Raw genomic sequence first — 12,301 nt, 5'->3', positions numbered from 1 at the left:
CCACCTCACCTTTTCTGCTCCAAGGAGATTAATTCCATCTACTCCAGCCTATACTGCTCGACCCAACTGTGCAGTCACCAGAAACAGATGCAACACTCCAGGTGCAACCGAAGCACAGTCTTTATTACATAAAAACTAAGTGTCAGAGAACCCCCTTTGCTCGAAGACATAGAGGAAGAGAAAGGTGCAGACAAAAGCCTCCAAGCAATGAAGGTAGAGAAATATTGAATGGCAAGCAACGCTAACATGCCAATCCCGCAGGCAATTAGGATGGTAAATGGTATCCTGGCCTTTACTGCTCGAGAGATTGACTACGGGCATATTCTTACAATTATATTAGGATCACAGGGAGACACCACATGGAGATATTAAACACAATTTTTGGCTCCTTGGCTTAAAACACAATATATTTGCTATAGAGAATGTGGAGTAAAGAAACACCAGACCGATTCCTCGGGTAGACAAGGCAACCATTCCGACAAACACCTGCGCTCATTTGGCAAGGCTTGCTGGATCACCTGGTTGCCAACCATTTTAACTCCCCTTTCCATTCCCACACTGACCGTTCTGTCCCGGGCCTCCTCCACTGCCAACGTGCGGCCACACACAAACTGGAGGAATAACATGGCATGGTGGTGCAGCAGTAGAGTTGCTGCCTTATGCCCCTGTCCCACTTAGGAAACCTGAACGGAAACCTCTGGAGACTTTGCGCCCCACCCAAGGTTTCCGTGCGGTTCCCGGAGGTTGCAGGTGGTTGCCGGAGGTTGCAGGTAGTGGAAGCAGGTAGGGAGACTGACAAAAACCTCCGGGAACCGCACTGAAACCTTGGGAGGGGCGCAAAGTCTCCAGAGGTTTCCATTCAGGTTTCCTAAGTGGGACAGGGGCTTTACAGCGCTCAAGATTTAATGCTGACTACGGGTGCTTGCCTGTACGGATTTGTACATTCTCCCCGTAACCCTCGCGGGTTTTCTCAAAGATCTTTGGTTTCTTCCCACATTCCAAAGACGTACAGGTACAGTATGTAGGTATAAATATATATTCTCCCTAGTGCGTGTAGGATAATGTTAATGTGCGGGAATGCTGGTCGGTGCAGACACGTTGAGCCGAAAGGCCTGTATCTCTAAACTAAACACCTTGTGTTCCACTTGGGTAGCTTACGCCCCAATGGTATAAACATTGAACTCTCCTCTCCTTATCAATGGAATTCAGGGGTTATGGGGAGTAGACAGGAGAATGGAGTCAAGGGGGAAAGATAGATCAGCCATGATTGAATGGCGGGAGTAGACTTGATGGGTCAAATGGCCCAATCCTGCTTCTATTTGAGTATAGGAACAGGGAGGTCCTACTGCAGTTGTACAGGGTCTTGGTGAGACCACACCTGGAGTATTGCGTACAGTTTTGGTCTCCAAATCTGAGGAAGGACATTATTGCCATAGAGGGTGTGCAGAGAAGGTTCACCAGACTGATTCCTGGGATGTCAGGACTGTCTTATGAAGAAAGACTGGATAGACTTGGTTTATACTCTCTAGAATTTAGGAGATTGAGAGGGGATCTTATAGAAACTTACAAAATTCTTAAGGGGTTGGACAGGCTAGATGCAGGAAGATTGCTCCCGATGTTGGGGAAGTCCAGGACAAGGGGTCACAGCTTAAGGATAAGGGGGAAATCCTTTAAAACCGAGATGAGAAGAAATGTTTTCACACAGAGAGTGGTGAATCTCTGGAACTCTCTGCCACAGAGGGTAGTCGAGGCCAGTTCATTGGCTATATTTAAGAGGGAGTTAGATGTGGCCCTTGTGGCTAAGGGGATCAGAGGGTATGGAGAGAAGGCAGGTACGGGATACTGAGTTGGATGATCAGCCATGATCATATTGAATGGCGGTGCAGGCTCGAAGGGCTGAATGGCCTACTCCTGCACCTAATTTCTATGTTTCTATGTTTCTAGAACTTACGATAGCATTTCTCCAGCCCAGTGTGACAATGACGATTTGTGGCTCTGGGGAATGGAATGGCTTATGTGGAAGACCATAGGGGAGGAACAATGTGCAACATCATTAGATTTACAATGGGTTGCAAAATAGAACAAAGAACAAAGTATTAGGAGAGGTACATGGATAGGAAAGGTTTAGAGTGAAATGGGCCAAACACAGGCAAATGGGACTAGCTTGAACATCTTGGTTGGCATTGACTAGTTGGACCGAAGGGCCTCTATGACGATGAGGAGAGATAACTAAAAGCAAGTTACAATAAATCTGGCAAATATATTAGAATCAAAAGCAGGTAGGTAAAGATAAATGCAGAATGGGCGGATTTCAGAAAATAGGATGATTCTCATAGAAAATGGGTATATTCTCAAAAGAAAAAAATTAAACGATATTTGAAAAAGTACAGAATAATAAATGAAAAATAGCATGGATATGCTCTCCAGACAATTATTTTTTTTGATAAAAGTCCCAAAAAGAATCGATGAAATAATGTGGTTACTGAACAGTAGAACACAAAGTGCTGGAGGAACACAGCAGGTCAGGCAGCAACTTGAGGGAATGGAGAGGCGAGATTTTGGGTCGGGACCTTTCGACAATGGATATTTGAAAAGTACATTGTAATTAAATTGACAGCAAAGCCCAGGCCCATGGGAGTGAAGAGACAATGTTGTTGATACAATATTGGCTATGTTGAATGCTAATTTTTCAGACCAAAGACTGGTATCCAAGTGAATTGGTTTTAAGATCAATATATTTACTGTTTTGTCCCAACCTGTAGATCTTAGAAGTAGCCAAGGGTTATTTACGATATTCTGCATGTACAAGAACTTTAGATAAAAATAAATCCCCATTTGTGCAGCCGGAGATAAAAGGATAACATCATTATTCCTCTATGTTGATATTTGTAAAAGGTGTTAACTCATAGAGTCAAAGTCATAGTGTCATAGATTATGGAAACAGGCCCTTTGGCCCAACTTGCCCACACCCGCCAACATGTCCCAGCTACACTAATTCCATCTGCCCATGTTTGCTTCCTATCCTTCCAACCCTGTCCTATCCATGTACCTGTCTCTTAAATGTTGGGATAATCCCTGCCTCAAATATCTCCTCTGGCAGCTTGTTCCATACACCCACCACCCTTTGTGTGAAAAAGTTACCCCTCAGATTCCTTAGAAATCTTTTCCCCTTCACCTTAAACCTATGTCCTTAGGTCCTCGATTCACCTACTCTGGGCAAGAGATTCTGTGCATCTACCCGATCTATGCCTCTCATGACTTTATGCACCTCAGATTGAGTTACTAGTGTTCATATACTTATGTGGATCACTCTGTAGCAAATATCAAATTGAATGTCACCAGATTCATAAACAAAAAAATCAGAACCAAGCTTTTTGCTCTATATAGTGTCGCCTTTGCTGAACCATAACTTTGAGACACTTAGAATTATTATAGTGTTAGAGAAAATATGTACAGCCAAATCTATATTAGTGCATAAAAGGGATTGGACACGCTAGATGCAGGAAATGTGTTCCCGATATTGGAGGAGTCCAGAACCAGGGTCCACAGTTTAAGAATAAGGGGTAGGCCATTTAGAACGGAGATGAGGAAAAACTTTTTCACCCAGAGTTGTGAATTTGTGGATTTCTCTGCTTTAGAAGGCAGTAGAGGCCGACTCACTCGATGCATTCAAAAGAGAATTAGACAGACCTCTTCGGGCTAGCGGAATCAAGGGACATGGGGAGCGGGCAGGAATGGGGTACTGATTGTGGATGATCAGCTATGATCACATTGCTGGTTCGAAGGGCTGAATGGCCTACTCCTGCACCTATTTTCTATGTATCTATATGCACTGCTTGAGATCTCGTAATGTCCTGCTTGTTCAGATCACATTCTCTTTTGCCTAATGTATTAACACAAAAAAAGACAGATTGCTGGTGTAACTCAACATATCAGGCACCATCTCTGGACAACATGGATAGGTGACATTTTTGATCAGGACCCTCCTTCAGATGGATAATACAGTTTGTCTGGAACTTCTGGCTGGAAGATTCTACATTAAATCTTAAAACACCAAGAAATGCTTCAATCTTTGCATGGTGGCACAGCGGTAGAGTTGCTGCCTCACAGCTCACAGAGACCCAGGTTCAATCCTGACTACGGGTGCTGTCTGTACAGAGTTTACACTTCTCCCTGTGACCTGCGTGGGTTTTCTCCGTGTGCTCCGGTTTCCTCCCACGCTCCAAAGATGTGCAGGTTAATTGACTTTGGCTTCTATAAAATAGCCCCTAGTGTGTAGGATAGAATCAGTGCATTGGGCGATTGTTGGTCAGTGCGGATCGGTGGGCCGAAGGGTCTGTTTCCACGCTGTTTCTCTAAAACAAAAACAAAACTATCTGCCCACTCTGGAGAACTCACACAGTGCTGTTCAATACAAATCAATTACCATTGGTTCTGACCAGACATTAAAAATAAACCGTCCTCAAATATCTCAAGCGAAATCATGAGCATGAAAGAACAAACTTTCTAATTGCCTCTGCAAATGGGAACAATCCAATTCGATTCAGGAGATGGAGACAAGATGGATTAGTAGGTTTCTAACTGATGTCAAGCTACGGAAACCTGGGACCCAACAAACAAAATCACCAACATATCCTTGAATGATAATGAGGAACTGAAATAATGATAAGACAACTATTGCTCTGAAATTATTTCAGACAGTCTCTAATGAACATCTGCCTACGGATTAAGGACTTCCTTACGGACCGGCCGCAGTCAGTCAGGATGGGACCCCACCACTCCCCCAATTCTGACACTCAGCACAGGAGCCCCACAAGGCTGTGTGCTGAGCCCTCTCCTCTACTCCCTCTATACCGATGACAGCATACCGATCCACAGCACGAACACCATCATTAAATTTGCAGACACTACGACAGTGGCGGGGCAGATCACTGAGGGTAATGAGTCAGCTTACAGGGAGGAGGTACAGAGGTTAATAGGCTGGTGCTCAGAGAACAATTTAGCACTCAATACCAAGAAAACAAAAGAGCTCGTCATCGACTTCAGGAAGAAGCAGGGTGACCATCCCCCACTGAACATAAATGGAGAAAGTGTGGACAGAGTCTCCAGTTTCATGTTCCTGGGCACCCACATCTCAGCAGATCTCAGGTGGTCAACTAAAACGCACTCCCCGGTAAAGGCGGCACAACAACGGCTTTACTTCCTAAGACCACTCAGGAAAGTCAACGCCACAACAGCTGCTAGTGTCATTCTACCGCTGCTCCGTAGAGAGTGCCCTGACACATGGCATCCTGGCGTGGGATGACAACAGTGCTGCGGCTGACAAGAAGGCTCTGCAGAGAGTCATCAACACAGCCCAGTCATCAACACAGCCCAGAACACAGCCCAGAAGATCACGAACACACACCTGCCTGCCCTGGAAGAGATCTATATCTCTCTCGTTGCCTGCGGAAGGCATCACTCATCCTAGAGGACTCATCTCATCCCGCACATCACTTGTTTGCCCTTCTGCCCTCAGGGAAGTGTTACAGGTCCATCAAATCACACACCACAAGATTAACAAACAGTTTTTGCCCCAAGGCCATCACCACTCTGAACTCTGCACTGAACCCCACCCCCCCACCATAGCCAATATTTCGTACTGCCACAACACTATAGTGTGAAATGTTGCACATTCTAACTTGCCGTTTTTCTTGCCGTTTTTGTTGTTTCCATTGTCATTATTGTTTATCTGATACGTTGAAGCTCCGCTCGGGCAGTGCACCTGAAATTTTGTTGTATGGATTTACAATGTATTATTATTATTATTATTATTATTATTATTATTAGAACTGGTGTTTTAATGCTCTGGTTTAGCCTTGAAGGCGACAGCAAGATAAACACTGGATGGAAATCAAACATGATGTGAAGCAACTAGGGAGGTACTGTAGTTCTGCATCAAACTGCAGAGCGCAAGAGAGATTGTCAAATCAATCTCAGCTTTGGGTTCATGCAACCAGCTGTATTGGTGATTTACAACATTTGGAATAGCAGATTTGTGCACGGGAACCACTCTCCTCAGTACACTTGGCTGGCTGTGGCAAGCGGAGTATAAAAACTTGAAGTCAGCCTTCGGGCTGAATTAACCAATCATTCATCACAGGTCCTGTGGGAGTGTTTGATACCAACTAAACTATGCTGCAATAAGCTTAAAATTGAGTGAAACCGAGAAAGCGGGCATGTAGAAAGGTTTTACCTGCATTGGCTGGCCGATTCCGGAATGCAACGATTAAACAGCTCAGAAAATGTCCACAGTCAAACAACATTGTGCTCAGATCTCTGAACGTCCCAACTGAATCAGTTCACTAGCTGTTCATTTCCAAATATAAAGAACTAAGTGACAAGATAAATGAAAAGCTGGATACAATAGAAACAAGAGTCTGAAGAAGGGTTTCGGCCCGAAACGTCGCCTATTTCCTTCGCTCCATAGATGCTGCTGCACCCGCTGAGTTTCCCCAGCAATTTTGTGTACCTACAATAGAAACAAGCCCGTTTCCAATTTTTAACCAATGCTTCTTGTTTGAACAAACAAGGCCTCAAACACACATTTGCAGTTGTGGAGCGGACACTAAAAAATCGCTGTTGTGGATAGGACATCGAAAGGTTCAGGCAGTCAGTGCTACTGGTAACAAACTGATGATGTTCCCAATTGCTTCAATTTCTGTTACCGATGATGGCAGATGAAAGAGAATGTAACCCTAGTCATTCTCCAAAAAAAAATTTATACTAGGATCACACTTCAGAATTTTTGACTTGTGTAGAATGTGTCAGAGGCAGCACCAATAAATGAAGCTCAGCTTTAAAAAGAAAGAATCTACAAGAAGTTTGAGGAATGCATATCATAATCCAGACAAAAGGACAGTGCTTTTGGTCGAAAGTTTCACCCATTAGATAGAACATGGAAGATCAGCCATGATCACATTGAATGGCGGTACTGGCTCGAAGAGCCGAATGGCCTACTCCTGCACCTATTGTCTATTGTCTATTAACATGCCACCTCAACCTATCACAGGGCAACATGAAGCCTGGGATCAGCAGAGATCAGTCTAGGGTATATCCCTTCCAATTAACATAGAACCACTCTGGTCCCAAATTACATTCCATGCACCTACCTTTTATCTTGGGTGATCTCTGCTGCAGCTGAAAAGAGTTCTGGCACCTTTTCATAGGAATCAAGCAAGAATGTTTCTCCGAAGTTGTTTTAGCAGCATGCTTGCAGGCTCCAAGTTCCTCCTTCCACAGTTGAAACTTCAGAGTCCATCTGTTGACCAGGAGCCACGCTGCAGAAGCTGGTAGTAAAGGGAAGCAAACAGTTGTTGAGAGAAATATACCGAGGGAGTGTTTACCTAGCCAAAACAACATCACTGGAGGCTTTCTCATTCCCTGCTCTATTTTGGCTGGAAGGACATATCCCAGAGTGATTGCCGCTGATCCCAGCAACTGCAGATGCTGGAATCTTGAGGAACTTCAGATGCTGGAATCTCGAGTAGAACAGAAAATACCGGAGAAACTCAATGGGTCAGGCCTTCTGCGAAAGACATGGATAGGTGATGTTTTGGGTCAGGTCTGAAGAAGGGTCCCGACCAGAAACCTTTCCTATCTATATCCTCCATAGACGCTGCCTGACTTGCCAAGTTATTCCAACAACTTGGAATGGAATAATTCATGGAATGGATTACTTTATTAGAAACATAGACATAGAAACATAGAAATTAGGTGCAGGAGTAGGCCATTCGGCCCTTCGAGCCTGCACCGCCATTCAATATGATCATGGCTGATCATCCAACTCAGTATCCCGTACCTGCCTTCTCTCCATACCCTCTGATCCCCTTAGCCACAAGGGCCACATCTAACTCCCTCTTAAATATAGCACAGTTTAGTATTGTCACGTGAGATTCTTTACTTGTATATCCAATGTAAACAATGACAAAGTTACAAAGCACTCCGGCTCCTCCTTTTGTTCTACTACCCCCCCTCCCATCCACCACAGCGGTTCCCCCACGCCGGGTCCCCAATTGTCCATTGTTCTCCCCCCACCCCCGCTCATGGCGGTCCTCCACGCTCTCATTGACCGTCGACCGCGGGTCGACCCGCGAGGCATCACAGCCACGAGGCTTCAACTTTGTGTTTTAGAACATAACCCTTGCTGTATTAATTTGAAAAGTGGAAAATATTAAATTATTATGCGATAGGAATATTCAATATCAGTCAAAACAATGTTTTTTAGTTTTTTTTCTGACAATTAATGGAACATAGACAAACAATTTGTCATGACCGCATTAATGGACGCTCACATTAATAGTACACCTACTCCTACATTAGGATCAGGCACGTGCCACCAGGGTAGGCAAGGTAGGCAGTGCCTACCCTGACTAAAATTATAAAAAGGTAATTATTAAATATGATTTCCAATTAATTTACTAAATTCAGTATCTATATTATGAAAAGTCTCATCTTAACCACTTCCTGTTTGCACTGTATATTGATTTTAGAACAAACGCTACCATTTACGGCTGTGATTTTTGGCCATCTTACTCAGAGTCCCCCTCCGCTGGGCAGGACAAGAGGATTTTTCACATCAATGAAAAATAAAACTCATTAATGTTTTTAAAATGTTGAGATTCTCGCTCCTGTCAATCATGCCACGAAGGCCACGCCCCTTCCGGTGGGAGGGAGGAGGGACTATAAAGCCCGGAAGTGTTGAGTACCTCAGTCAGTCTCTGCAAGATGGTGGAGCGAGAGGATCATGTCTCTCAGTCTGAGCTGTGAATAACACTGAACACATGTTTACTAAACTGTGAGTGCCCTTAATGTGTTTTGAAAATGTAGTTTGAAAATGCAAAAGTGTCGCCTGCCTTATGGAAAACACTAAATTGTTGCCTGCCTTATGGAAAACGCTAAAGTGTCGCTTGCCTTTTGGAAAACGCTAAAGTGTCGCTTGCCTTATGGAAAATGGAAAAGTGGCTTTTGCCTTATGGACGGGGGGAGGGACTATAAAACGCGAAAGTGTGGGCGTGGCTCAGTCTCTGCAAGATGGGGGATGGAGAGGTCATGACTCTGTCTTTGGTGACCTTGCACCCGGCTTGAAATGGTATGTAACTGCACGTGAATTTGGTGGCCTTGCACCCTGCTTGAAATGGTATGAAACTGCACGTGAATTTGGTGGCCTTCAAGATTCAAGAGAGTTTATTGTCATGTGTCCCTGATAGGACAATGAAATTCTTGCTTTGCTTCAGCACAACAGAACATAGTAGGCCTTGCACCCTGCTTGAAGTGGTATGAAACTGCACTTGAATTTAGTGGCCTTGCACCCTGCTTGGAAGGAAACGGCACGTGAATTTGGTGGCCTTGCACCCTGCTGCAAGTGGTATTTCTAGGAATAACCGCGAGTCAACTGCCAGCCCAGCCCACAACACTAGCGCTACCCCCTCCACCCACCACCCACCCACTGGCCACCAGAATTGGTGGAGAGGTGGAATATTGCTTTGGGGGACCAGCCCTCCCGTGTGAAGCTTAGTCTAGTTTATTATTATTGAATTGTATTGTATTCAAATTTATTGTCATTGTCTCAGTTAGAGACAACGAAATGAATTTGCCTTACAGGCAGTATCATAAAAATAAATAAATAATAATAAATAATAAAACATATTAAAAATAAATTAAAAATAAAATAGAATTTAAAAAAAAGCACAAACACTGAAAGTCCACGACACAACTTAACACAGTGGCACCAAGGTGAGGAAGGCACCATAGTCCAGCCAGCCTCCCCTCCGATCTTCCCAGTTGTTCACTCGTGGTCGAGGCCTTCCTAGCACCCGCAGTCGCCGCCCCGGGTGGACCGATGTTCAGGCCCTCACGCCGGGCTGGTGGAACGCCGACGCCGATCCCCGACGGTGAACATCCTCCTCAGCGGCCCGGACCTCCAGATCAGCCGCCTCCCGCAGCCGGAGTCCGCAGCTCCCGAGTCCGCAGGCCGAGCCGGGCGGAGTCGCAGGACCCCGCGTTGTTGGTCAGAGCCGCCCGCATTGGGAGCTCCGCAAACCGCAGCTCCATGATGTTGGTGCAGCAGGTCCAGCACTCCGGGCTCCAGACGGCGATCCCCGGTAAGGCATCGCTAGCCCTGCGATGTTACAGCGCTGTCCCACCGCTGCTGGAGCTCTGGTCGATCCCGGCAGGAAAGGCCACGCCAATCCAGTAGGTAGGCCGCTGGGGGGGTGAGGACGCGACTCAAATAATAGTCGCGTCCTCTCCAGGAAGCGACCGAAGGACGGAATCCCCCTTACCGTGCCCTCTTCCCCCACATAAAGACATTTAAAAAAACATAAAAAACACACTTTAACATAACTAAAAAAAAAAGAAAAAAACAAAACAAAAAGATACCGGGCTGAAGGTGGAGGCTGCTGGCACCAGCGCCACCGGAAGTACAACATGAATTAAATGAGTATTATTTTAATAATCGATCTTAGGTAAGCATAATTCTCCCGTGCATTTCATCCGCAGTACGCGTAATACGCGTAACTATGTTCAATTCGCGTGCCGTGGGCGCTGCTTCAAGCCTTCACTTATAACGGGCAATAAAGGCAACTGAAATTCTGCCTTTGCACCGTGGACTGCGCGCAAGGTGCTGTGCATGCCTACAGGAGAGAAGACCAATCTGCGCATGCGCGGTTTTTAAGATTTTTTTAAAGTCGACTGACTGACTACAGGACCAACTTTTGCATGTGCGGTTTTTACGTTATTCAGCTCATGCGTGGTATTCACGATTTTCTGCACATGCGCCGATTTTTACGATTTTTAAAAGTCAACTGACTGCCTAGTGCCCACCCTGAGTAAATACTCACGGCACGTGCCCGATTAGGATGTATATTGAAGATAACAAAAAGGCTGGAGTAACTCAGCGGGACAGGCAGCATCCGTGCGGTCACAGAGAAAACATACAAACTCCGCACAGACAGCACCCTATGCTGTCATATAAAAAGCTGACTTTGAGGTATTATGTTTGGCAGTGTTTTTATTAACACCTCTCGAATGCATGGTCACGGCCTACTCAAAGTAAATGGTAGCAGAGGGTGAGATAAGGTCAAGAGCTCTTGACATTTGATTGCTAATCTGTCTAGAAGAAGTGATGGCAAGAACAAGTTATTTTTCCTTCCAGTGACCTGATTTGGAGATCTTGCTGGGGAGAGGCGGTTTCATGACGCAGATAAAAGCCTGTTTGCAGACGAGAATTAATGGCGTCTCAAATATATTGAATCCAAATGTAGTGGAGCAAAATAATTGTTAATCTATAAGCAGTAGTTAAGGTAACCACCATTCATATCTTCCTTCACATTCACCTTGCAATGAACTTTAACAGCATTTGCATGATGCTTAAACCAGGAATACAAAAGGATGGCACAATGATAACAGTCCATAACTCTTGCTTTCACACCCTCTCCATCCCTCCTCCAACCAGTCTGACCGTTCCCCGATTAAATTTGACATTGTATGCCTCATTTTCACCCTCTCCTCGCTAACAATGATCTATTCTACATTTTCCTTGAGCTTTGTCCTCTTTAATCCCTAGTTTTCACACCTTGCCCTTCCATATTTCTCTCTCCCCGACTCGCAGTTGCCCTCATGTTGGTACCAACATGAGGTCAGAAGCAGACATTTTACCTTCCTTTTTCCTTCCTTCTCCCCCCCCACCCCCCCATCAGTCTGAAGAAGGGTTTCGGCCCGAAACGTCGCCTATTTCCTTCGCTCCATAGATGCTGCCGCACCCGCTGAGTTTCTCCAGCATTTTTGTGTACCTTCGACCTTCCAGCATCTGCAGTTCCTTCTTGAACATTTTACCAGGAGGTCTTTTGACCACTGGAATTATACATTTGAAGTTTAAAGAAGCTTTCTGCACAGCTACTTAACAATGAAAGTACAAGTACCCTCCATAATGTTTGGGACAAAGACCAATCATTTATTTATTTGCCTCTGGTACTCCACAATTTGAGATTTGGAATAGAGATCCCAATAATACTGCTAAAACAACAAAGGAGTTTAATTAAATTTAAAAGAGAAAAAAAAAAAAAACCGCATGTGGATAAAGTGCACATTGTCAAATTTTAATAAAAGTATTTTTATATATTTTGGTTTCACCATGTAGAAATTACAACAGTGTTTATACATAGTCCCCCCATTTCAGGGCATCATAATGTTTGGCAATGTCATGTAAATGAAAGTAGTCATGTTTAGTACTTTGTTGCATATCCTTTGCTTGAAATCTGCG

The sequence above is a fragment of the Amblyraja radiata genome, chromosome 13 (genome assembly GCF_010909765.2).
Source record: "Amblyraja radiata isolate CabotCenter1 chromosome 13, sAmbRad1.1.pri, whole genome shotgun sequence".
Taxonomy (NCBI): domain Eukaryota; kingdom Metazoa; phylum Chordata; class Chondrichthyes; order Rajiformes; family Rajidae; genus Amblyraja; species Amblyraja radiata.
The sequence above is the reverse complement of the archived record's forward strand: the minus strand, read 5'-3'. Positions refer to the sequence as shown.